The sequence below is a fragment of the Hemibagrus wyckioides genome, linkage group LG29 (assembly GCF_019097595.1).
Source record: "Hemibagrus wyckioides isolate EC202008001 linkage group LG29, SWU_Hwy_1.0, whole genome shotgun sequence".
Taxonomy (NCBI): Eukaryota; Metazoa; Chordata; class Actinopteri; order Siluriformes; family Bagridae; genus Hemibagrus; species Hemibagrus wyckioides.
In genome coordinates, this window is record NC_080738.1 from 3,887,033 (window position 1) to 3,914,076 (window position 27,044).

At 42.3% G+C, this 27,044-nt stretch overlaps 1 protein-coding gene and 1 long non-coding RNA gene across 3 annotated transcripts in view; one reads left to right on the forward strand and one right to left on the reverse strand.

The window, feature by feature from the left end:
• Positions 1-27,044, forward strand: part of LOC131348988 (NACHT, LRR and PYD domains-containing protein 3-like) — a 412,464-nt gene that overhangs the window by 142,230 nt on the left and 243,190 nt on the right. The gene's annotated exons all lie outside the window — the stretch shown is intronic.
• Positions 7,916-15,515, reverse strand: LOC131349021 (uncharacterized). The gene is made up of 3 exons (XR_009204022.1): positions 15,050-15,515; positions 14,789-14,908; positions 7,916-14,684 (listed from the first exon to the last, which is right to left on the reverse strand). It is a non-coding gene; the product is annotated as an uncharacterized LOC131349021 (long non-coding RNA).

Consider the following 27,044-nt stretch of genomic DNA (forward strand, 5'->3'; position numbering starts at 1 on the left):
TTTCAGCATCAGATGAGCCCAGTCTTTGACTGCAGGATGTCTCTTTCACCTCACTCTCGGATGGGTGTGTGCACATGACAGATGGCTCTTCTACATCACGAAGTGACTCTTGTGATTTTGAAGACAATTCTCTTCTATGTGTTCATTGTTGGAGTCTAGTGTGTCTGGGACTTGCGGCTCTACTCTCTCAATGTGTGATGATGGCCATGATTTAATTGCAACCTCTAACTATCACTGTCCGATGTCTGTCTTTGTGAAACGTGTCATCAGTAGGGACAGATTCAGCATCCTTTACTGCCAGTTTCTGTGTTGTGCATTTTTGTAATTTTTTTACTTTGTCCTGTACTCCATTGCGATTCATTGTCCAAATCACCCATAACCAGTGACGATTTATGACACTGTCTTTTTTAAAAAGTTTATAGGACAGGTTGGACCACACCTTTGAGGTGTATGTTGTATCTTCACAGCCCAGGTCAGCTTTCAGAAATTCCATAACCACTATTTCTTCTCCTCCAACCAATGACCATAGGTCCTTTCTTGAAGCTCCCTTTCCTTTTCGGTATCTTCCCATTTTCTGTTATTAAATTTCAGGTATTAAATACATTAAAATCATATGGCCATAAATAAAAAGTCTAAGTTTTAGTCATAAATATAAAGCTTGAGATAAAATTACCTATTCGTTTGATAATAAAACCATTCAATTTCATACAACTCTTAACAGTTAAACAAACAGATCTTTATTGTAGCTGAGATATAATTGTTAAAGGACACATATCAAGTGGTTAAAAGAGTAGGCTGAAGTCACGTAATTTGAGACTTTGTTTTGTAGAAAACCACTTAAAATAATGCAAGACCATCTTAAGTGTTACTATTATAAATTGTTGTGAATCTCTGCTATACAAAGAAAATATATTGCTAAGTAGAATACTTTAGGATCTTTCGACATTTAAACTCAACAAGCACCCCAAAACTCAGCTGATATGTCCAGGTAAAATGGGTCACACGTTTTTAAATCTATCAGTAAAGATTAATGAAAAATGTAAAATAGGCCAGAGGCTTATGTAAAACTACACAATGAATGATGGTGGAAAGGAAGCCAAAAATTCAAGTAAACTGAAGGACAATAGTAGAATTTATCAATAGTAGATCGGTCAATTCATAAAACCATTAATGTAGCCTAATTACCTAAATAAAAAGGGGCAAATTGTAGCCTACTTAGGCCTGCAATTAATCAGCCTTTTTTTTTTTTTGCATAACCCTATATGCAAACATACTATGACATATCTATAACAAACTAAATAAAACCTGAACAAATTAAAACCATATAATCTTAAGTCTATGCCCCCTAAACACAATCTCTGCAAACATTGCTCTTGGGGAACTATGCGCTACATTCTACTGGGATCATTTTTGTGTGTATGTTTTTTTATTGTTTGTGTGATATACACATAAACATGCATGTTTGTGATTGCATGTGTGTAACAAAGACAGATAATTCTGGAGTAATGTTTCTGACTTATTGAGTACAGAACCTTTAATGTTATTTAATTTACAAAAACACTAAATCATAGTAAATCAACAAAGTAACTAACGTTTACCTCTAGTGGACCTTCGAGCGCCATCTGGTGGGCCGGGTAGGCAGTGTTAGACTAGCCCCAAATTAATTTTAATTCATTTTTTAATTGACAAATCTTATTGTCTAATTATCTAAATGTTCTTATGAATTTATATGATCAAAAACACTCAAGCCAAGATGCATTATCTAAAAGCTAATTTGTGTTTAAATATTGCAACACCAATCACATCAGCACATCGTGTTATTCTGTGTTCATATTATCATATTTGGAAAGGTGGTCCTCGGAATGTTTTTAAACAGTCATTGACGAGCCATGAGTTGCAAAAGGTTGAGAACCCCTGCCTTACAAGTTCAACTCACTAACATGTTCAATATTGCTAAAAAAAATTGGGAGATTTTAAGCTGATTATCATGTTTAAGCATATGTAATGAATTTACATATATTTACATCTAAAGTCTAAAAACAATCACCACACGGCCTATTAAACATTTTGCAAATAAGTGAAGTACAAAGTGCTTACCGTTAATAGTGCTACAAGGCCTTCCTGAAAAGATTCTTCAGATTTTTCTGTCTGGTCGAAATGCAAGCAAAAATTTCCTCAAGAGATCCAAATGTTGGTAATTCCAGTTTATCATGCGATGAACCCTTTCAGACCAGCTTTTATTGGAATGTACATTTTTTTCTCTGTAAACCAATAAAAATGTATCTTTCGAATTTGAAGAATCCCAGGTCACTGATTGGGCCCTAATTGACCAATTGCAATCAACTTATGACCCTTAATTGAATAGAGAAGGAGTTAGCACACTTCACCTTTAAAATTTTTATGTCCATGGTAGCTTCATCAATTTGCACTGTTTATAATTTTAACAGTATCAAGTGTTAATATTTAAAGTCAATTTGAAAACAATTCAAAGTTGTAGAGCACAGGATTTTTTTTAAAGTTTAAAGTCCATCTCAGTGGACATCAGGTCTTGAGGGTTATCATTGTTTTGTATTAGTATGGCATGGTCAGGACATTTGTGGACATATTTTATAGCTAAAATTTGATCTGAAAATATGTTTGTCATTTTTAAATAGCTAATATTAATTTACTATAGAGCAAATTAATTAGAGTATACAGTTAAATGTATATTGTGTATATTACACCCAATGGCTGGCAATCAGGACTGAATATTCACAGACCTATAAAGAACCACAAAAAAGTAGCCAGTGAGAATGCCAAATTAAAATTTTATTTGTCACATACATAACGATACACAGTATGATATGCAGTGAAATAGAAAGAGAAAGGAGCCAAAATGACAATAGAAAGACAAGACATAAGATAAATTCTAGAATATAAGAACATAAATTTCATTTACAATCAAATAAAATAAAAAAAATAAGAAAAAATATGTATAAATGTGTAAAATTATATATATATATAAAGATGTGGATGTGAAATGTAAAAAGTAGTGCAGAATAAGATAAATTACTGTACAAATCGTGTAAATGTGCAAATGTGGTTGTGTTGTTAGATTTTGCTGTATTTGGCTGAGCAGTGGTTCGGATTAGATTATTATTTTATGTATTAGATTTCTCTAATACATAAAATAAGTAAGCTTGACCACAGTTCTTGTGGGGAGAAGAATTTATTGAAGGTAGCAGTGTAGCGGGTCTTCAACAGCGATGTTAGCTGGTTGATCTTCAAAGTATCTTAACCCAAAGATCTGTCTGTAAGACAGATCTTTACACAAGAATACAGAACTGTAAGGACCTCCTGTGGTACACAAAAAGAAGAAATGCTTCTCCTCAGTCTCTCTGTTGGCCTTCAGGGAGCAGAGGCACTTTACTGACCGCAACAGAGAGGACAGTCCATTGTTGAAGTGGCTGAGGTCCTTTCTGTCTGCTAATTTTAAATCAGGATTTAATTCAGTAGCTTGCAATTTTGTTGTGCTTACATAGGTTACTTTACTAGCTTTATCTGAAAATTTGAATGTTTGCAAACTATTCATTAGTTTTCATTGTACCCAGAATGTGCTGTTATTGTTGTTGATGTGTTATCTGTCAGTCCTTTGTATCCTGAGCTCTGTTGAAATCATCATTAGTAAATATTGTAGGGAAGATGGTGTTCCTGTAGTGGTTGTTACTGACGTCATTAAATTTTGAAGGATTGGGTCACTCGTTATTTTATATGTCATGACTCCAATGCAAGCAGATCAACACAGTAGTTGAGTAATACAATGCAAGTACAATATATTGCACAAAAATTACTGAAATACAAAAATAAAATGTGAGTGACAATATTAGTGGCATCTCTCCATCTTTTTTGGAAGCAATTGAATTTTGTAACGTGCTATAATAATAAGACATAATAAAAATAGTCAAAGTTGAGTGAAATGCAAAAATAAAAAAAAAATAAAAAATAAATAAAAAAAGTGTAGAAGATACAGAACAGGGAACTGTCCAAGGTGGTATGGTCTTTTGGTTAAGAAGCTACTGAATTTTTAAAAAAACAAAAATGTAGAAAAAAAATATAAAGAAAATGAGTGAACTGTAAAACAAAAGGGTGTAGTAAGTAGATGAGGGGGAACTGTCCATGGTGGTATGAGTGGAATTTGTCCAACTCTTTTGGTTAAGAAGCTATTGAATTTTTAAAAAATCAAAAATGTAGAAAAAAAAAAAGTGTGTGTGTGTGTGTATATATATATATATATATATAATTTAAGAAATGGAATAGGCTTATCAAACAGTTACATTATTTTGCTTGTTAAAGCCCTATAGTTTTATATATATTTAATTATCATTCATTCCATTGTGTATGCTAATGTTTAAAATGAAGAAAAAAAATGTTGCTGCATTTTTGTTAAAAATTCATATTTTATCAGTCTGGCATTTGTAGTTGGCAACGTAGTTGTTTGAGCCTTCAGACGCTGAACAGAAGGAAAAATCAATATCGTTCTACGCTTTTTGTCAGTGGGATGCACTTTGCGATAATCCCTAAATCATTCCTTGCGCCGTAGAGAACAATAGGGATTATGCTTTCAAAATTTGTTTAATGTAAGCGCTTACTCAAGAAAAAAGAGGGTGTAGCTTAAAGACTATGTAGAGAGGAAATATATGTATATATGTGTCTTATTTGCGGGTTTATTTAAGCAGCGATTGAAGCCGGAAATGCGAATATGCGAATGTAAAACTAACTTTACCGCGGTAGTCTAAACTAGGGTATCCGAATTCCATACAGCCGCAGCCCAGTCCAGTGCTTTACCCATCAACAGCGATAGCATGAAGGCGCATCTGACGGTCTCGCTGCCGTAGACCTCTGGCTGCTGCGTGAAGAAATTATTGCATTGGCGCAGGAAACCCCGGCAGCGATCAGCGGCACCATCAAACTTTTCGGGTAGTGCGAAGCGTAGTAACTCACTGCGTGGGGGTGGTGCTGGAGCTGCAGCGGCTGCGGGAGGCTGTTGCTGTAGCAAGGCGTTGGTGGCTTCGAGCTCTGCTACTTGGTCTTGGTAAAATCGGATCATGTATCCTTGGCGTACAATAGTAGCGAGAAGATCCGCTAGGATGCACCGGAGGCAGGCGTAGCAGAATCCATACGCAGATCTTTATTTTAACAAAATCAGCAGGCAAATTTCAGTATCGTTATGGACACACAAAAGGGTCAAAAGCCAGAAAACAAAACACTGCAAACAAAACCAAAATCGCAAAACCGAACAATCGTAGCTCTAGGGTCAGGCAGGGATCATACACGTAGTAGACACAATATAATATACAAGGCTTGGTACGCAATCTAAGAGAATGATACTTCGCAGTGAACACATAGGCATAGCTGTTTAAATACCCGAGCGAGACCGGAAGTAAGTTTGAGACTGTCAAAACTCAGGCGATGATGCCCTCTGGTGATCTGGTTCTGCAGGCACTGTTACACAGTGGGCCTCCTTTTTGACACAACATGCACTTGTTAGCTGACTTTTATCACCTGTGTTAACATAAAAAATGAAGTTAGGTTATTATCTGAATAATAAGATTGTTGTGTTTTCTGACCGCTCGAGCCCCCAATGAATAGCCCTAGCGATGCCCCTGGTCTACACCAATCCGGATAAATTTAAAAACAGTGTTTTCGTCTAAAAACGGTCCGCGTCCACATTATTGTTTTCAGTTGTTTCCCAAAAGTTGTTCATCCACACCGAAACGTCTGAAAGTGATTCTGTAGAAAACATCCCTGTACTGCACATGAGGAAAACCCAAGATACTTTCACCTGCGTCATTTATTTAATTTCCGGCTCTTTGTCCTGCGCTACAATGTTGTCCACCATCTTAGCTGAACTGGTCACATGACTAAAAATCGTTTTTAAAAGCCTCGGTTTCCACAGTCCACTCTGCCATGTGAAAACACAGTTTTAAAATTTATCCACTTTGGGGTGTTTTCCAAAAGATCTGTCTCATCAAAAGATCTGACTATATACACTGTCTCAGTGTGGACAGAAGGCCAAAAGGGACAGAAAAATAGGAAAGGAAAAGGTATTAAAAAGGTGAAAAGGTGTGGGCATGGCCTGACCCTGCGTTCCAACCCTCCAGGGATGGGATATGCAAAGAAAGAATTTTCAGTGCAATAATGTACGTGACAAATAAAGGCAACTTAACTGAAGAATGAAAGTCAAATTATTTATATTTTATTTTCAATAAAAAAGGAACAAAAGTATTTCTTTAATTTACAAGGTGAAAGGTTAAAGTTGGGTAAAGGAGTGAAAACAGATTGAATGATCCTGCAATAGATGATTAAGAAACTCTGTACAAGATGTTCACTTTTCTAAGGTCATGCTGAAAGGAAAGAATTAGAAAATGTGGAAACAGAAGGAAAAGGGCCTAGTCACAATTAATCTGGAGAAACACTTTCTTTCTTTTCCTTGACTGCATTTCTCTCTTGGCTGGATTTCTTTTCCTAATATTGTCTGAATACTTGGTTCAACTGATCCTAAATCCTGTCCATGCTGTGGATACTCATCCCTGGTTCGGACCGGTCAGCCATCCCATCGATCTGCATCTGGAAATTAAGAAAAGAAAGAGTAGCTTTGGTGAACTGGTGTCAAGTTTTGGAGGGATGAAGCCGGTCAGGCCCAAGTGCAGGATAACAACAGCAGTCCTTGAGTTTAGGAACTAAAAATAACACAAACCACACGCCATAACAAACACAACATGAAATAAACAAAAAACAGATACCTGAGGGCATCACTGAAAATGAAAAACCTAGTAAAAACCCAAGGAACCGAACGCAACAACAACGACTTGACCAGTGGTGGACTGGGACGATAATCCAGGCCGGGAATTTGACTCCATCCACGTCCACCTGTGCTGCTGTGGTCATCACCTCCACCCTGTTCCTGTAATCCATCAGACTGATAATCCTCTAGGACTGTGTAGAAAAAACCCAATCACAGACATGCCACAAAACTATTTTCATTTAACATTCCAACCTTCTGGCTTTATGAAACACTTACAAAAATAAAAAAGAAAGAAAACTGTAGTCAATTGCAACTGTTTTTACAGATCAAACCGAGGAAAAAAATATGGAATCACTCTGAGGCATGGATTTAACTATCGACAAACAGTATTCTTCATCAATCCAGCTCCAACTTTCTCTTATTGCAGTTGCCAGATCAGCTTTGCAGGTTGGAGCCTTGTCGTGGACCATTTTCTTTCATTTCCACCATAGATTTTCAATTGGATTGAGGTCCGGACTATTTTCAGGCCATGCCATTGACATTATATGTCTTTCTTGAAGGAAAGTTTTCACATCTTTTGATGAACATTGACAAACGCAGCATGTCATTTCTGGATCGCGCATGTCACTCACCAGCGTTCCCAAGTTTCTTGTTCCGGTAGACGGAGAAAATCACCAACAGGTTGCCCAAAATATCCACCACGATGGTGAAGATGAGGAAGCAGCCGAGCGTTGTGGTGACCCATGGCGGTCTGTGGAGCGCGTGCTCTCCAGCTGTGGAGACGTTCACCTGACTCCCGTTCAGAAGAGTAATGAGTAAATGAGTCAGGAATACACTCTGGATGAAACCCCAGTGCTACACACATACACACACACACACACACACATAGGGCACAATTTAGTATCAGATCCACCCACTGTCCCCATTGTGTGTAAACTCTAGAGAGATCGTGGTGTGTGGAAACCCCTGAAGATATAAAGATATTATAAAGTCAACATCCATGACACAGATAAAGTGACAGAGATTTTTCTTCATTCTGATATGTGATGTGAACTTTAACTGAAGACGTGTTTCTGCATGCTATAGAAATATATACAGGTATATCTGGAAAAATTAGAATATCGTGGAAAAGTTCAACATGTTTTGCTTAAGTTACTTCAGAAAATGAGAAGCGTATATATTCTAGACTCATTTCATATAAACTAAAATGTTCCAAGCATTTTTCTATTTTAACTTTCATAATTGTGGCCTACAGAAAAAAGCGTATCTCAAAACATTAGAATATTTCATTTCCACTTTGAGCAACTCACTTTTTATGCAGTAGAAATCCCACAATTCTCGCAATCAGGTTCAGTACACACTACCACAATCATGGGGAAGACTGCTGACCTGACGGTTGTCCAGAAGACACTCATTGACCCCCTCCATAAGGATGGTAAGCCACAGAAGATCATTGCTGAAAGGGCTGGCTGTTCACAGAGCGCTGTATCAAAGCATATTCATGGAAAGGAGACTGGATAGGCAAAGTGTGATGATCGTAATCTTGAGAAGATTGTCAAGCAAAGCCAATTCAAGAATGTGGTGGAGCTTTATAAGGAGTGGACTGAGGCTGGAGTCAGAGGATCGAGAACCACCACACTCAGATGTGTCCAGAAAATGGTCTACAATTGTCACATTTCTAGGGTCAAGCCACTTGAGAGACATCAGAAGCATATCATCTGGACTAAGGAGAAGAAGAATTGGAGATTACTCAGTGGTTCAAAGTCTTCTTTTCAGCCGAGTGTGAAGTGTCCACAGTCAGTAATGATTTGGGGTGCCATGTCATCTGCTGGTGTTGGTCCACTGTGTTTCATTAAGTCCAAAGTCAATGCAGCAATCTACCAAGAGATTTTAGAGCACTTCATGCTTCCATCTGATGACAAGCTTTATGGAAATGCTGATTTCCTTTTCCAGCAGGACATGGCCCGTGCCCACAGTGCCAAAACTACTTGGAACTGGTTTGCTGATTGTGGTGTTACTGTGTTTGACTGGCCAACCAACTCACCTGACCTGAACCCTATAGAGAATCTATGGAGTATTGTCAAGAGGAAGACGAGAGACACCAGACCCCACAATACAGATGAGCTGAAGGCCGATATCAAAGTAACTTGGGCTTCCATTACACCTCAGCAGTGCCACAGGCTGATGGCCTCCATGCCACTCCTCATTAATGCAGTAATCTGTGCAAAAGGAGCCTCAACCAAATATTACATGCATAAATAAACATAATTTACTCAGACAATTGACTTTTCTGCATCCTAAATAATTTTTGTAAGTATCTTATTAAAGATTCTAATATTTTGAGATACTGGATGTTTCATTTTCATGAGTTGCGAGCCATAATGATCTAAATGAAAAGCAAAAAGACTTGGAATATTTCAGTTCATGTGTAATAAATATAAAATATATTAAAGTTTGAATTAAATTGGCAGAAAAAATAAATGTTTCCTTGATAATCTAATAAGAACATTCAACTATATATATATTTACCAGCTGCCCAAAAGAAAGGGTAAAAGCAATTTTTTTAAAAATCTTTTGTCTAACTTTATTTCCGTTCTCTTTATACTGTTAACAAACCAAGTGCAAGTGGCGACATCTGCTGGAAGAGAAGGGAATTTCATCTTCAGTCATTAACACCAAAAGATTAGTGGATTCTCTTTTTTTCTGAATTAAATTAATTGAATAGTAAATTTGGTCTCTTGGGTATTTTTAGTGGGAATTAAATCAGTAATCCTTGAATGAAAATACTTTTTTTTTCCACATACTTGCCTGAAAATGACATGGATGGTTCTATACTATGCTCTTTGCAAGTAAAATTAATTATTACTATTTTTGTTGAATTATGTGTTTCTAAATAATAATATAACATCTGTGGTCTTCCACACACACACACACACACACACACACACACACACACACACACACACACAGTCAAACACACTTCAAAGCATTGGGCATTGCATTTCATTGGGCCTCCAGACAAAACAAAAGCTATGAGATATGCCTTTGCCAAATTGGGGACAAGATAACAATAAACAAACAAACAAACAAAAACTGAATTTATAGCATCAATGGGGCATTTCCCATTTCACTCTGAGACAGCAAAATGAAGAGGACCTACAGTGCATTACAGGCCCTTGACCTCATTTTTGACCCTGTGGAGGAGGAGAGAGATGAGGCAGAACCTGCAGAAGAGGAGGAGGAGGAAGTATCAGAGGGTGATGAAGAGGAGCCTCCTGAAACTAAAGATATTTTCCAATCCAAGGATGGAAATATTATCTGGTCCTCCATTCCTCCAAGCAACCGACACTGTATGTTGGGGGCACAGTGGGAGAGGAGGGCAAACAAGGTATGCTGTCTCTCATGCTGTTAGCATAAAGTCGAACTTTGAGGTGTTTATGTCAGAGGAAATTGAAAAGATAGTACTAGAAATGACCAACAAGGAGGGGTGTTGTGTATATGGTTACAGCTGGAACGAAAGTAGATAAAAATAGATCAACAGGGAAATCTGAGTCTTTTGATTCTTGCTGGGGTCAACCGGTCCAGTACAGAGGCTACATCCAGCCTGTGGCAAGTTCAGACAGGGAGGACAATTTTTTGTGCCACCATGTTGCTGAAGACATTCCACCTCATTTCAAGAGTCATACGTTTTGATGATCGCAACATCAGACCAGCGTGCCATACCAGAGACAAACTGGCTGCCATCCGACATGTCTGGGATAAGTGGGTGTGTCGCCTGCAGCTAATGTATAATCCCAGCACTGATGTGACAGTGGATGAGTGCCTGGTCCTGTTGATCAGAGGTTGATGTGGATTCAAACAATATATGGCAAGTAAACATGGCAAGTATGGAATCAAAATCTGGGTAGCCTGCGATACCCAGATTAGCTACGCCTGGAACATGCAGCTGTACACAGCCAGAGAAGAATCAGAGCCAGCGTGTGGTTCTTGAGGTGACAGAGGGTCTTCAAGGACACAGCATCGCTTGTGACAACTTTTTCACATCCTATGTCACGTTCTTGGCCAGGAGGTGCTAAGGAGGGAGCTGGCCATGGTGGGAACCGTGAGACAGAACAAACCAGAGCTTCCCCCTGCACTGCTGGCGACAAGAGATAGGGCCACATTCTCCTCCCAGTTTGTGTTTACAGACACGCATGCTCTTGTCTCCTACTGCCCCAAAAGAGAAGGAATGTGCTTCCCATGAACACTCTGCATCGGGACACTGCAGTTAGCACCACAGAGGACAAAAAGCCCCAGATCATCCTGAGATCATCAACCCAGTCCTAAGACGATGCCAGGTTCTTCTCTGCATGCCAGCCTCTGCAAGCATGGTCATGGAAGTCCAACAGGGTGCATAATTTCATGTAAATGTGTTTTATTGTTCATAAAAAAGTTTTTTTTTTAAAAAAAGCATAAGTGTAAAATAAGTTTTATTTACATGAAATTATGCCATATTTTAGAGTGGTGTGTATGTGTGTGTGTGTGTGTGTAGCCCTGCTGGACAAAAGGCAAATCACAAGTGTAAAATGTTAACAAATGTGTAGTTGACCACACAGAATGGTAACCATTGTGAAAATAATTTTCCTTTTAGTTGGTTCTTTTCTTTAATGCAAGCAATATTGTGGGTGGTATTTAACAACGGTAGTAGTCAGGAGCAGCAGTATGTTAGATGGACTGCAGAAAGTCGTGTGCTATTCCTCAAAGATCTGCTGAGGGACCAAGGACCAGTGCTGTGTGACTACCGAAGGACGGTGCTGGTTTAACAGACTGTTCAAGAACTGAGACTTTGTATCGCTGTGCTTCAGTCATGGATGAAGAAGGAGAAGAAGAAGATGGTGCAGCCACTCTAGCTGAGGACATCCAAGGAGCAGCAGCTCCAGAAGTAGACATTGAGGAAGGTAACCCTATCTTACAGCTTCAGACACAGCTCCTGGAGCTGGATCAAGTAATGTCAACTTTGGCCAACATGAACAATGTAAACACCAGATCTTATGTCTATCTTCCCAGACAGAAACAAATTGTACCCTTTAGTGGTGATTATAGTAAAGAATGCCAAACTGTAGATGAGTTTATTGAGGAACTTGAGCGGGTAACTAGGGTCAGAGGTCTGAATAAAGAAGACCAGATAGACGTTGTCCTTTCCCATTTATGGAGCTCAGCTCTTGAGGAGGTCAAATTCTGTATGGAGGGGGAGGGGGGGGGGTAAGCAGCCTCATGACCTGTTCGCCTACTTGAGGGCAGCCTTTAGAGAAAAGCGAACAACCCCTCAGTTACTACATGCTTTCTATGCACGAAAACAGTTGGAGGTGGAGGATTTTTGATTATTTGCATGCCCTCGTTGATGCTAAATGCTGCTCTTCAGCAGTCTCCCAATGCTGTTCCTAACATACAACATGCGGTACATAACATACAGTTTGCGTTGTGAGATTAGTTCATTGAGGGGGTGAGGGATTCTGCCCTTCAGAGAGAACTCTGTAAGGTTGTTCGTGAGTGACACTGTGCTACGTTATTCAGTGTCTGTGAGGAAGCCTTAATGTGGTTTTCAGAGGAGAGACCCGACAGTGTGAATGTTGTGAGGAGCCGAAACTTAGTGGGTGTGGGTACAGATGAAGAAACAGGGCACGTGAAAACAGCCACCACTGTACCAAGTGATTTAAGGGTAGCCCTGCAAGAAATTATTAAAGTAATCACACAACAGGGGAAAGCAATCAGTGAGCTTACAAATGCTGTCCGAGATCTCACCACTCAAAGATCTGATTCAGGTGGCAAAATCTGGCAAAGCTAAGTTTAAGCCAAAGTATACCCATGATGGCCAGCCTATTTGCCTTCATAGATGTGAAGGTAGTGGTCACTTAGCTAGGCAATGCACTGCACCACGCTCCCAGGAAAAAAAACTATGCCCCTGCTGCACACGAATCCTCGGCTCAGGGAAATGGGGCCCCTCCATTGTGAAGAGCCGGGCAATGAGAGGGGGGTCTGACAGCTCAGAAATCAGCCAACTTACCAAAGAGCGGTTTCTCGAATGTGCAGTGGGTAAGTGCCCAGAAGTGGAAATTCACATTAGGGGTGTGGCTGTCAGGTGCCTCTTGGATACCAGCAGTAATGCCAATACCCTTAGTGAGAGTTTTTTCAAGAAAGTGTCTGCATGGAAAGGACAAAGATATGCACTGTACTACCAAGTGGTTAAAGATTACTGCTGCTAACAAGTTGCCACTTCCATACCTTGGGTATGTCAAGCTAGATATACAGGTGATGGGGTTGACTTGGATGTGAGCTCTTAGTAGTGCGTGATCAGGAAGGCATGGAAGCAGACCCAACACCCCCCGCCATAATTGGTATGAATATCGCCCAGTGTTACAAAGAGTTGATTCTGGCCAAGAGTTTGACAATGCCCTTGAGGGAACATTGGACCCAGACTGGAGAGCCACCTTCAGAAGGGTACAGGAGGCTGCTCTTGTGGAGGCGACCACTTTAGTTAGGGCAGCGGGAGACCACAGTACGCACATACCTGTGGCCTCAGTAGCTATGATTCAGGCTAGGACTCACAAAGGTTTGGTGCAGAGCCGAGGCCTGGGGCTGTTTGAACCAGGAAATGCACCCTTGCCAGGTGGTCTGGTCCTGATACCAACCTTGGTGCCAACTAGTAGTTGCATGTTCTCAGTGCAGGTTGTAAACTTCTTGCCAGAGGATGTGTGGCTGCCCCCAAAGGTTAGGCTTGGGATGCTTACAGGGCCATTGCATTGAGAGTAGCTCTTGTGAAGTAAGATTCCAGTGGATCTCTGCCGACCACAAGGAGGTCACCATTAGCCAAAGATCAATGACTGGGGTTGAAGAGGACAAGCAGTCTCCCTTGGAAAAGGTGCAGATTGGCGGTAACCCTGAACAACAACTGGAGTTGAGAGCACTGCTGATGAAGTATGAGATCGTCATACGGATCGGGTAAAACATGAGATTCGGGTGATCAATGACATTCCTGTGTCTTCATAGCCATATCGCCGGGTACCCCCGAACCAATTTGGGGAAGTAAGGGAACATATCTCTGGATTGCTAAAAAAAGGTGTCATCAAAGAAAGCTCAAGCTCGTATGCCTCCCTGGTGGTCTTAGTTTGGAAGTCAGATGGCAGTCTGAGCCTGTGCGTGGACTAAAGGAAGCTAAACACAAAAACCAGAAGTGATGCTTTTCCGTTACCATGAATAGATGAGAGCTTAGATGCTCTGTGCACTGCAAAAGTATTCTTGTCAATAGACCTTGCAAGCGGGTACCACCAAGTGACGGTTCATGAAAAAGATCGACACAAGACTGCTTTTGTCATGCCATTTGGATTGTATGAATACCAGTGAATGCCGTTCAGCCTTTGTAATGCGCCGGCGACATTCCAGCGTCTCATGCAAGCCATAATGAGTGACCTGGTGTTTCAGATGGTTCTCATCTACCTAGACGACCTGCTGGTGTATTGCTGGTGAGTTAAAACATCTTGTTTATTTGCTTTGGAAACAACAGAGTGCATGTTAGCCCATATCTTTCATCCGTACCTGTGCTCTGGGTCAAACAGCTGTACATATGCTTCAATACACCATATACTTAAAACAAAACGTGCCCGATGCGGCGTCGGTGTCTCGCTTTTATAGCCTGACTCTTCTTCCAGTTAATCTTCTGTTAATCTTCCGGGGTGGCGTTTGCGCGACTTGGCTCCTCCCATCAGCGTCAACTGCATCGCATTCCTCCCAATTGGTTACACTGTAACAAAACCATCATACAAGCGAAATATATATATATATATATATGAAAATGTATATTTATGATTCCCCTCGAGAAGTCCACTTCGTCCTCAGCCAGTACACTTTGCCTCACCTCCAAGAGCTGAAAACACAATTGTTACATATGATAAGCAACATGTACATCATTACAGTTTATACTAATGCAACAGAAATAAGTAAAACAAATTTAATTCTAATCTGTCTTACCCTCTTCCTCCTCTGGTGACTCCGGGCTGAGGTCTTATTAGCTGCAGCCACACTTGCTAGCTCTGGCAGGTTGTACCGGAAAATTTCTGCACACGGTCTTGTAGTATGTTTTGCGGGCAACTAGAAACAAGTGAATATCTTTTTAAAAACTACAACCAACCAAACATAAATACACAGATAAATAGCAATAATTAAGAACAACATGGTGACAACAAAATGTAACAACAACTAAATACCAACAACACAGTGAAAATTACTTACCAACAAAGTCATTTTATCCAGGCCTTCATCGTGCAATTCCAGGCTTATGGACAGGGCTCCCACTAAATTGAGGTGACCGTCTCATTATATGGCAAGGTTAATCTGTGGAGGCTGTGGGAGATAATTTTGTAAATGAGGATATATGTATGAGGTGTGTGTTTGATGTAGTGTGAAATAATCGGGGGACAGCAGGAGTGAGTTCTCAGGTAAGGTTTATTCGTTAGGTCGTTTGAGCTTAAGAACAATATAAGGTTTAACACGGCATGTTGGCCGGTCACGGGCCTTGCACACAGGCTGCAAGGGCTTTGAAGAACAAATAGTTGTATCAATGATGTCAGTCTGGCACGCCTTCTCTGCGGTACCAGGCTTTCCAAACTTGGACCAATCAATGGCAGAGATGCACCCTAGATTATTATGGTCAATCTTCGCTCCGCTGGTACCTGGAGCGGCAGTGATCTCATCATGAAGTAAACGCAGCGCGTGCTGGATGGCAATGGTGGTACCAGGCGAAATATCTAGAGTACATACGTAGAAGACAGCGGATAAATCAGGAAAGCCGTGAAGTGTAGAGTGTAATAAAAGAAAGGGTGTTGGCCCCTGAAGGACTGAGAACTTACCCATGCTGTCTCCTGAAGAAGAATGAGGTGTTGGCAAGAGTGAGGCCGAAGACAATCCCACTGGTGGGGGCGGAAAACGCCCAATTTTTAATATAATGATGTAGGGAAGTTTTAATTATAATGGTATTTGAAAAGTTGTAAATTCAAAGATAATGGTGTAAAAAAGAATCTAAAAGGTCTAAAAAAGAAAGATGGGTGGGATTGTCTAGGCAAAGAACCAGTGACGTGTTGCACTGGGAAGATAAGGGAAATGTATATAAAGGCTGTAGTTGGAGTTCCCCGGAGAGAGGTTGTTGGGACGTTCATGCGTGAGCATCTCAATTCTTGTGTCAGCGCTGATTACAAAATAAAATCTCTTATCTGTATTCATCTAGTCTGCTTGATTGGCTTATTTAGTTTTGAGGCCTTACTAACTATGAGTCTCACTTAGACTGAGCTGTCGGGTCAGTGTGGAGCTGGAGTCAGATTTTAGTAGTGAGTACAGTAGAATTTTTATTCCACAAGGCAAAAAGTACGGAGTTAAAACATCTTGTTTATTTGCTTTGGAAACAACAGAGTGCATGTTAGCCCATATCTTTCATCCATACCCAAGCTCTGGGTCATAGCACCTACAGTTTGCCTCAGAGTTGTGTAGCCGATGGACTGCCTCCTACAAAATACAAGTAAAAATGCTTTGTTACAAAACTTACACTGGTTCTGCCAAATGAAAGCATGGGTTATGTCATTAGAAGAATTTAGACTTACTGTGATTTTAGGACTGTGCAGCCCCGCCTCTTCCTCTTCAGTTCCTCTGTCGAGCAGCCGTTTGACTCACAGTGAGTAAGCCATTGCAAGCAGTGAGGTAAATGTAAAGAGTGATGTAAAAATGAAAACGGTAGGCAAATCCCAGGAAAGAGTAACATCTCTGTTTACATGTTTTGGTTCTGCGCTTTGAATCGTGACCTCGTCTGTGATTGGAGGAACATACCGCGTCACCATGACCTAGCACCTGATTGGACGAGCCTCGTCACATGCGAAGTGACGTAACCAGGATTACTTTATGTAATCATTTGCTTTATACTTTGTTAGTTGTATACAATAAAAAGTATTTTCAGTTCTGTAATTTCTTCCTTAGGGCCTTAGAGATTTTTTGTTTGACTTTCATTAAATATGTTAGATAAATAAACTGAATTGATAAAGCATTGAACAAATGTGGATTTTCTTTATTTTGGTATTTTTGTTTGTTTTTAAAAAACACATTTATTTGTTTTATAAACATACATATACACTATATTGCCAAAAGTATTCACTCACCTGCCTTGACTCGCATATGAACTTAAGTGACATCCCATTCCTAATCCATAGGGTTCAATATGACGTCGGTCCACCCTTTGCAGCTATAACAGCTTCAACTCTTCTCGAAGGCTGTCCACAAGGTTTAGGAGTGTGTTTATGGGAATTTTTAACCATTCTTCCAGAAGCGCATTTGTGAGGTCAGACACTGATGTTGGACGAGAAGGCCTGGCTCTCAGTCTCCGCTCTAATTCATCCCAAAGGTGTTCTATCAGGTTGAGGTCAGGGCTCTGTGCAGGCCAGTCAAGTTCCTCCACACCAGACTCTGTCATCCATGTCTTTATGGACCTTGCTTTGTGCACTGGTGCACAGTCATGTTGGAAGAGGAAGGGGCCAGCTCCAAACTGTTCCCACAAAGTTGGAATTGTCCAAAATGTCTTGGTATGCTGAAGCATTCAGAGTTCCTTTCACTGGAACTAAGGGGCCAAGCCCAGCTCCTGAAAAACAACCCCACACCATAATCCCCCCTCCACCAAACTTTACACTTGGCACAATGCAGTCAGACAAGTACCGTTCTCCTGGCAACCGCCAAACCCAGACTCGTCCATCAGATTGCCAGATGGAGAAGCGCGATTCGTCACTCCAGAGAACGCGTCTCCACTGCTCTAGAGTCCAGTGACGGCGTGCTTTACACCACTGCATCCGACGCTTTGCATTGTACTTGGTGATGTATGGCTTGGATGCAGCTGCTCGGCCATGGCAACCCATTCCATGAAGCTCTCTGCGCACTGTTCTTGAGCTAATCTGAAGGCCACATGAAGTTTGGAGGTCTGTAGCGATTGACTCTGCAGAAAGCTCTTTGCACTATGCGCCTCAGCATCCGCTGACCCTGCTCCGTCAGTTTACATGGCCTACCACTTCGTGGCTGAGTTGCTGTCGTTCCCAAACACTTCCACGTTCTTATAATACAGCTGACAGTTGACTGTGGAATATTTAGGAGCAAGGAAATTTCACGACTGGATTTGTTGCACAGATGGCATCCTATCACAGTTCCATGCTGGAATTCACTGAGCTCCTGAGAGCGACCCATTCTTTCACAAACGTTTGTAAAAACAGTCTGCATGCCTAGGTGCATGATTTTATACACCTGTGGCTATGGAAGTGATTGGAACACCTGATTCTGATTATTTGGATGGGTGAGTGAATACATTTGGCAATATAGTGTACATATACATATAAATTTTAATTTCGCATTGTTAGACACAAAATTGAACAGGTAGCAGATCTATCTATCTATCTATCTATCTATCTATCTATCTATCTATCTATCTATCTATCTATCTATCTATCTATCTATCTATCTTCTTTCTTTCTTTCTTTCTTTCTTTCCTCAATCCATCAGGCTCCTCAACACCCAGGACTGAACTATACTATCAATTAATCAATCAATCAGTCAACATCTATTTGTATAGCACCTTACAACAACTTAAAAGAGTAACTTAGAAAAGGTAATTAAAACAATCTCTATGTAACAATAAAATTTAAATAAGATAACAATGAAATGGACAAAACACAGAAAATGATTATAAGCAAAAAGCCAATTTAAATAAGTACATCTTTAGTTTGGCTTTAAACAGAGGTGGGTCAGTAATAGTACTCAACTCATAGGGAATTGTGTTCCAGAGTGTAGGACCTGCCACTGCAAAGGAGCGATCACCCGACTGTTTGTACCTTGACCGAGGGACTTCAAGTATGTTCTGGTCAGCAGACCATAAAGCTCTACTTTGTTGGTACAAGCTTACTGTCTCACACAAGTAAGAAGGTGTCAGGCCATTGATTGAATTAAAAACAAACAGCAGAAGTTTAAACTGTATCCGGAACTGTACCGGAAGCCAGTGGAGGGAATACAGGATAGGTGTGATATGCTCATGTTTACATTTATGAGTGTTAGTCAGCATATGAGCCGCAGCATTCTGCAGAAGTTGCAGGTGAAGCAGACGAGCTTGACTGACTCCAATATAAAGAGCATTGAAGTAGTCTAGCCGGGAACTGATTAAAGCGTGAATGGTTTTCTCTAAATCACTCCGACTCAGAAAGGGCTTGATCTTTGCGAGACGGCGAAGATGGAAAAATCCTGCCTTGACGACAGAGTCAATGTGTAGCTGAAAGTTTAAACTGGTGTCTAAAGTCACCCCCAAATTTTTGACTGCTTGGCTAATATGAGGGGCTGGGGAATCAAGGCCAGCAGCAACAAAACTGGGAAGGTTGGAGGTGCCAAAAAGAATAAATTCTGTTTTACTCTCGTTCACACAGAGACAATTTTGTGACAGCCAGAGTTTGATGTCATGCAAACATCTGTTGATCGATTCAAGAGCATCAGAAGAATTTGGCACAACTGGCAGATAGATTTGTAAATCATCTGCATAGAGATGAAACAAAACATTGTGCTTTGAAATAATCAACCCTAATAGCAACATGTATAGAGAAAATAGAACAGGGCCCAAAATGGAACCCTGTGGAACACCAGAGGTCAAAGGGGCTGGGGAGGAGGAGAGATCACCAATCATAACAGAGAAAGTCCTATTTGTTAAATATGACCTAAACCATTGTAGTACGGGACCTCTACTAAACTAAGCTCTCTCTCTCTCTCACACACACACACACACACACACACTCAGTACTGTACAAGACTAAAGAGAACTGAACTGTACAAAACTCTCTGTCTCACACACTCTTTCACCTGTGTGGACACACACACAACTTTTATTGTTCACTATTTATTGCACTACCTCAAACTCTATTATTATTTCATTATGCTGCTATGTTTATATTTATGTCCTTGTCTATTTCTATTTGCACTACCTCAACTGCTGAATAGAAGTTTATTGTCATTGTACCATTTGCATGTACAACGAAATGAAAAAGTGCCAACCAGTCAAAGTGCAGCAGTCATACATACATTCAAACAATTAAAAAAAAAAAAAATAATAATAATTAGTATATAAAAAATAAATAAATAGGCACGGAAAATTGTTTCACATCTCATGAAAACAGTGTTTTTGATTATTGAGAGTGGTTATGGCTGTTGGATAAAAACTGTTTTTTAGTCTGTTTGTCCTGGCTCTGATTGTCCTGTATCGCCTCCCTGATGGTAACAGTTCAAACAGATCATATCCGGGGTGTGATGTGTCTTTGAGGATGCTTTGGGCTTTCTTAATACAGTGCGAAGAGTGTAGATCTTCCAGTGTTGGGAGAGGGCAGCCGACGATCTTCTGTGCCATGTTTATGACCCTCTGGAGCGCTTTCCTCTGAGCCACTGTGCAGCTGGAGAACCATACGCCAAAGCAGTAGGTTAGGATGCTCTCTACGGAGCACCGATAGAAGGACACCAGTAGTCTCTGAGTGACGTTGTTCTTCCTCAGCGCCCTAAGGAAGTAGAGTCTCTGCTGGGCCTTTTTCAGCAGCTCAGAGGTGTTTGTGCTCCAAGTCAGGCCCTCCTCTATCTGGACTCCCAGAAACCGGAAGTCAGCTACCCTCTCTACACAGTCAGCACTGATGGAAAATGGGGTAATGTCCATTTTTTTCCTCCTGCAGTCAATGATCAGCTCCTTGGTCTTTGTGGTGTTGAGGAGCAGGTTATTCTCCTTACACCACCATGAGAGCCGCTCCACCTCGTCCCTATAAGCTGACTCATCCCCTCCTGATATGAGTCCCACCACCGTAGTGTCGTCTGCAAACTTCACAATGGTGTTGCTATGGTGAGCGGGGGTGCAGTCATGGGTATAAAGACTGTAGAGCAGGGGGCTCAGAACACAGCCCTGTGGGGAGCCGGTGCTGAGGCTGAGGGCTGTAGAGGTGTGTCGGCCCACTCTGACCCTCTGACTGCTATCAGACAGAAAACTATTAATCCACGTGCAGGTGGAGTGTGGAAGCCCCAAGTCCTTAAGCTTGTCCACCAGTTTGATGGGAAGAATGGTGTTAAATGCCGAGCTATAATCCACAAAGAGCATCCGGACGTAGCTCCCCTGCTTCTCCAGGTGGGAAAGTGCAGCATGGAGGGCTGTGGCCACGGCGTCCTCTGTGGATCTGTTTCCCCTTTAGGCAAACTGGTGAGTGTCGAAGCTTGGTGGCAGGAATGATGTAATGTGACTCCGGACCAGTTTTTCGAAGCACTTCATTACCACTTGTGTGAGTGCAACTGGCCGGTAGTCACTCAGGCTCGAGATGTGAGATTTCTTTGGTAATGGGACTATGGTGGAGGATTTCAGACACGGTGGGACAGTGGACAGGGCCAGCGACTGGTTGAAGATCTTGGTGAAGATTCCAGCCAGCTGATCCGCACAGTCTTTCAGTACCCGGCCAGGGATGCCATCCGGTCCAGCAGCCTTCCTTGGGTTCACGGACCTCAGCGTATGCCTAACTTCCCTCTCGTTGACTATGAGGGTTAAGCTGCTCAGGGCCTTGGGGTGTGGCGTGGCTGTCTCTGGTGGCTCCACCTCAAAGCGTGCAAAGAAGAGGTTTAGCTCCTCTGCCAGTGTGGCGTCACCATCAGCAGCTCCAGGGTTGGTCCTGAAATTAATGAGATGCTGGACTCCCTGCCACACCTGCCTGCTGTTGTTATTGTCCAGATGGTCCTCGATCCTCCTCCTATAATCCAGCTTGGCCTCTCTGATGCCTCTCTTCAGGTTAGCTTGGGCAGCACTGTATTGCTCCCGATTTCCAGACCTGAAAGTAGTGTTTCTCTCTCTGAGCAGCCGCTTTACCTCCCGGTTCATCCAGGGCTTCTGGTTGGAAAAAACCCGGATGCGTTTGTCCACTGTGACAGTGTCTGTACAGTTCTTTATGTAGCACAGCACACTGTCTGTGAACACTCCCAGGTCCTTATGTTCAAACACCTCCCAGTTGGTCCTGTCGAAGCAGTCCTGCAGCTGCTGAGAGGCACCATCAGGCCAAGTTTTGATGACTGTTGTGCTGATAGAAGCAGTTTTACAGAGGGGGGCATATGCAGGGATCAGAAGCAGGGACACGTGGTCAGACTGGGCCAAGTGTGGAAGTGGTCTCGCCCTGTAGCCCATCTTGATGTTAAAGTAGACCTTGTCCAGAGTGTTAGCTCCTCTAACATGCTGGTGGAATCTAGGGAGCGCTGCTTTCAGGTCCGCGTGATTGAAATCCCCTGCTACTATGAGCACAGCATCAGGATGCATGCTCTGCTGTTTACTAATACTCCCATGTAAAAGTCCAATAGCCGAGCAAGCATTAGCGTCCGGTGGAATGTAAACGGCGGTTATTATGACTACTGTAAACTAAGATAATGTGAGATAGATGTAAGATATGTAAGATAGATGGGCCCGCATTTAACAGTAATATACTCCAAGTCCATGGAGCAGTGTCTGTCTACAGTCACTGTGTTTGTACACCAGCTGTTACTAATGTACACACAGAGCCCCCCTCCTCTGCTCTTACCGGAATCCGCTGTCCTGACATAACGCTGTGCAGTGTAGCCTGCTAGACCAATAGCCCAGTCCGAAATAGATGGTTGAAGCCAAGACTCCGTGATTAACAGTACGCAACTGTCTCTCACCGCATTGTTGGTAGCAATCTGTAGCCTTAGTTCGTCCATCTTATTTGCGAGGGATCTGGCGTTCGCAAGAAATAGGCTGGGAAGTGGTGGTTTGAATGGCTGCATTCTTAGCCTAGCCAGCGTGCCGGCTCTGCCACCCCGCTTCTGGTTCCTGTCTCTGCGCCACCTGCGCCGCCTCACCGCTGTGATGGTAATCCATGGTGAGCCGGGGGTTCTCGCTATGTCCACCGGGATATTATGTGAGCGGATAAACTCGGCTGTAACACTGCCTCCGGAGCAAATTCCAATTCTTAGGAGCTCACTCCGGCTGAAGATGGTATTCACTGCACTGACTGGTAGATCACTGAGCCGCAGCAACTGTGTGCGCTGCCATCTTGCTACTCTGTACATCATTTCATTTTTATTCCATTTCATTTTTTACATTTCACTACACATGTTCTTTTTCTTTCGGCACTAAGCATCTTGTTTTTGTGTTGTCTTTTTCTTTTGTACCTACTGTATTTAAAGAAAATCCAACTTGACTCTTTCCAGTATGGTCCAGTTCAGTATTTTGTTCCCAGTTAGATGGTGCGAATCAGTCGTGATTAAATTAGGAAGAAAATGTGAAAAACTGGAAGAAATAAAAGCATGACAGAGTGAATCTCTCCACAACACTTTGTCACAGAACAAAAGATGAGGAACTTGAACCTAAACAGGTACTTGAAGGTGAACAGAGTGCTTAATATTTACTTTATATTTTCTATTCATATTGATCCCATTTTGAAAGCTTGATGTTTTTCTTGTTCTCATTTGTGAGAGTTCTGTTCACAGTTCAGTTCACAGTCCCAGGGTTGATGTAGGGGTAATCTGGCAACTTTCTCTTTACTGAAGGCCTCTTGGAAGTCCAGATATTCTTTAGGAAGTGTGACTCAGAGAGAAGAATCTGGGCTTTCGATGGACGTTGATAGACATGAACGGGTTAACTGGTAGCAAAAACAGTTTGTATGACACAAGGTGGACCACTTAGTTCCCCTTTCTTCCATGAAATGATCGGGTCATGAAGTTGGAGCCAGGGAAGGCCGAGGATGACAGGGTTTGAGGGCGAGGAAATGATAAAAAATTTTAGTTTTTCACGATGAAAGAGTCCAATCTGAAACTCCATGAGAGGTGTGTGGTGAGTGAGAAGGCCTTTCCCAATGGGTTGATCATCTATGGCAGTAACTTTTAAAGGCGGGGTGCATGGAATGGTTAACATGAGTTCATGTACAAGGTTGCTGTCGATAAGGTTCACCGCTGATCTGGAGTCAATCAGCGCTGTGACAGAAAAACGAGAGTTATTATGAATGATGTAGACAGGAAGAGAAACTTTAGAGGCCAACTTCACGATTTCTACCTGAGAGGTGGTAGGCTTCTCCGGGCATTGGAAGACTCTGTGACCTGGTTGTCCACAGTAAAAACAAAGCTGCAGCTGCATGCGGCATTCGCGCTCTCCCTCTGAAACACATGATCTTCCCAGTTGCATCGGCTCGGCAGCTTCCTCCCTATGACTGGTATTCCATTGAGCAGCTTGGCAAGGAACGCAGCGCGGAGGCAGGAAATCAATGCTGGTGTCGTAGATTGTCCAGACGAATGACACTAGCTATACACTATATTGCCAAAAGTATTCGCTCACCCATCCAAATAATCAGAATCAGGTGTTCCAATCACTTCCATAGCCACAGGTGTATAAAATCAAGCACCTAGGCATGCAGACTGTTTTTACAAACATTTGTGAAAGAATGGGTTGCTCTCAGGAGCTCAGTGAATTCCAGCGTGGAACTGTGATAGGATGCCATCTGTGCAACAAATCCAGACTTGAAATTTCCTCGCTCCTATATATTCCACAGTCAACTGTCAGCTGTATTATAAGAACGTGGAAGTGTTTGGGAATGACAGCAACTCAGCCACGAAGTGGTAGGCCACGTAAACTGATGGAGTGGGGTCAGCGGATGCTGAGGTGCATAGTGCAAAGAGCTTTCTGCAGAGTCAATTGCTACAGACCTCCAAACTTCATGTGGCCTTCAGATTAGCTCAAGAACAGTGCACAGAGAGCTTCATGGAATGGGTTTCCATGGCCGAGCAGCTGCATCCAAGCCATACATCACCAAGTGCAATGCAAAGCGTCGGATGCAGTGGTGTAAAGCACGCCGCCACTGGACTCTAGAGCAGTGGAGACGTGTTCTCTGTAGTGACCAATCACGCTTCTCCATCTGGCAATCTGATGGACGAGTCTGGGTTTGGCGGTTGCCAGGAGAACAGTACTTGTCTGACTGCATTGTGCCAAGTGTAAAGTTTGGTGGAGGGGGGATTATGGTGTGGGGTTGTTTTTCAGGAGCTGGGCTTGGCCCCTTAGTTCCAGTGAAAGGAACTCTGAATGCTTCAGCATACCAAGACATTTTGAACAATTCCATGCTCCCAACTTTGTGGGAACAGTTTGGAGCTGGCCCCTTCCTCTTCCAACATGACTGTGCAGCAGTGCACAAAGCAAGGTCCATAAAGACATGGATGACAGAGTCTGGTGTGGATGAACTTGACTGGCCTGCACAGAGTCCTGACCTCAACCTGATAGAACACCTTTGGGATGAATTAGAGCGGAGACTGAGAGCCAGGCCTTCTCGTCCAACATCAGTGTGTGACCTCACAAATGCGCTTCTGGAAGAATGGTCAAAAATTCCCATAAACACACTCCTAAACCTTGTGGACAGCCTTCCCAGAAGAGTTGAAGGTGTTACAGCTGCAAAGGGTGGACCGACATCATATTGAACCCTATGGATTAGGAATGGGATGTCACTTAAGTTCATATGCGAGTCAAGGCAGGTCAGTGAATACTTCTGGCAATATATTGTATAGAATCATTAGAGGAGATCTCAACAGGGAAATCCTCAGTCTGGACGCCTTGAGAGGTCGTGCGTGTCCAATGCCAGTAGAAGGTCTGAGTAGACTGATCACAGGTTGTGGGGTGAAGAGGATTCAGCTAGGTGCTCCAGGAAACCAGTAAGTTCAATGGCCAGACAGGATAGCTGATACTGGCGATAGCGTCGCAGAGCACCCCTGGGACTTCTCCGGAAGATAGCGCGGCGGGCTGACTGAGCTAGGAAAAATAATGGGAAATGGGAAGAGATGAGTGAAGATGAGTGAAGTGCATATTGCGTGACTATGTAGTCAGCAAAAGAGAGCATGTACTAAGGCAAAAGGAACGCAGTGTGGGAAGTAGGCCAGGTCACTGTGACATGACAGTGATAGGCGGGTAGAGGAGACAATAGCATTGGAATACTAGCAACCAACAGTGATGAAAAGAGAAAAGGATATGAGGCAGCTTAATGGCACAGCTTATTTTAAAAATAGTAAATAAAACTTAGATCAAGTAAGTAGAGGGAAAAGTCATCATGACATAGAGGAAGAGAGCAAGGTACTTACACATTGTTGTGGAGGGCAATGCACGAGGTCAGGATGAGCCGAGGAAGCACCTTTGAGAGGTGACGGTCAAGTGAAGGCAATAAGGAAGTGGCGCGTATAAGTAAGTGCCAATTTTTTCTAAAAATTGTTGACTTAGCCTAAAAATAAGGGGAACTGGAGAGGAGGAAAATTGACATCATCAAGGGGAGGATGGTATCAATTTAGGGCCGGTATCGGGGCAAATGCGAAGATAATGGGAACTGGGAAACATATGTAAACTAAGGAAGGAGGGACTAAAATAGCCATACACTGAATATAATGGGAAATTGCTGGAAATATTTAAATTAGAGAAAAGGAGGCGCCCCGGGGCCTAAGTAGATATAAGTAGGGTATAAGTAGAGGGGACTTTTTCGGGGTTAGGGAGACCAGCTGCTCTCTTCAGTTATGCATGTTGTTGACTGCATAGCTGAATAAAGAAACCTGCTTCTTCTCATCTGTTGACTGAGATCTCTTTTATTTCGGCTAAGTTTTATAGCTTGTGGAGGTCATTGGGGAAGCTAAGAGAAATAGATACAAACAATAATTCCACCCTGTGATATGTCCACTCGGAGGGGGCTCTGAGTTCCGACATATTTCTTGGTGCTGAAACCCGGGAACTTGCGTGGGAAGGCCGACGTGAGTCCGAAAACCTGAGCTAGGACCGCCACTACTACGGGCTGCAGATTGCCGGCATCAAAACAGAAAAGGTAAGCAGACACCTGTTATATTCAAAGTCTGTGTTAAATCTATATCTGTAGCCTGAGTAGAGTGGCCCTGGGAAGGGTGAAAGCAGTTGGCCTCACGCCAAGAATTAGAGGGTGGTGAAGACAGATGAGAACGAGCGGAGAGGTGTTTTTGTTTTTTGGTTTTATGAAGTGAATAAGTGTGTGCAAGAAAATTCCTGTGGGCTAAAGCAGGTGGCACAAGTGAAAAAAATTCCTGCCGGTTGAGGCAGGTGGAGTATGAGAAAATTCCTGCGCAGGTGGAATATTTGTCCCTAGATACCGCTGTTGTATATGGAAAACAGGTCTGCATGGTAGGGATGTCGGTTAGTCACTGCGGAGAACAGTAT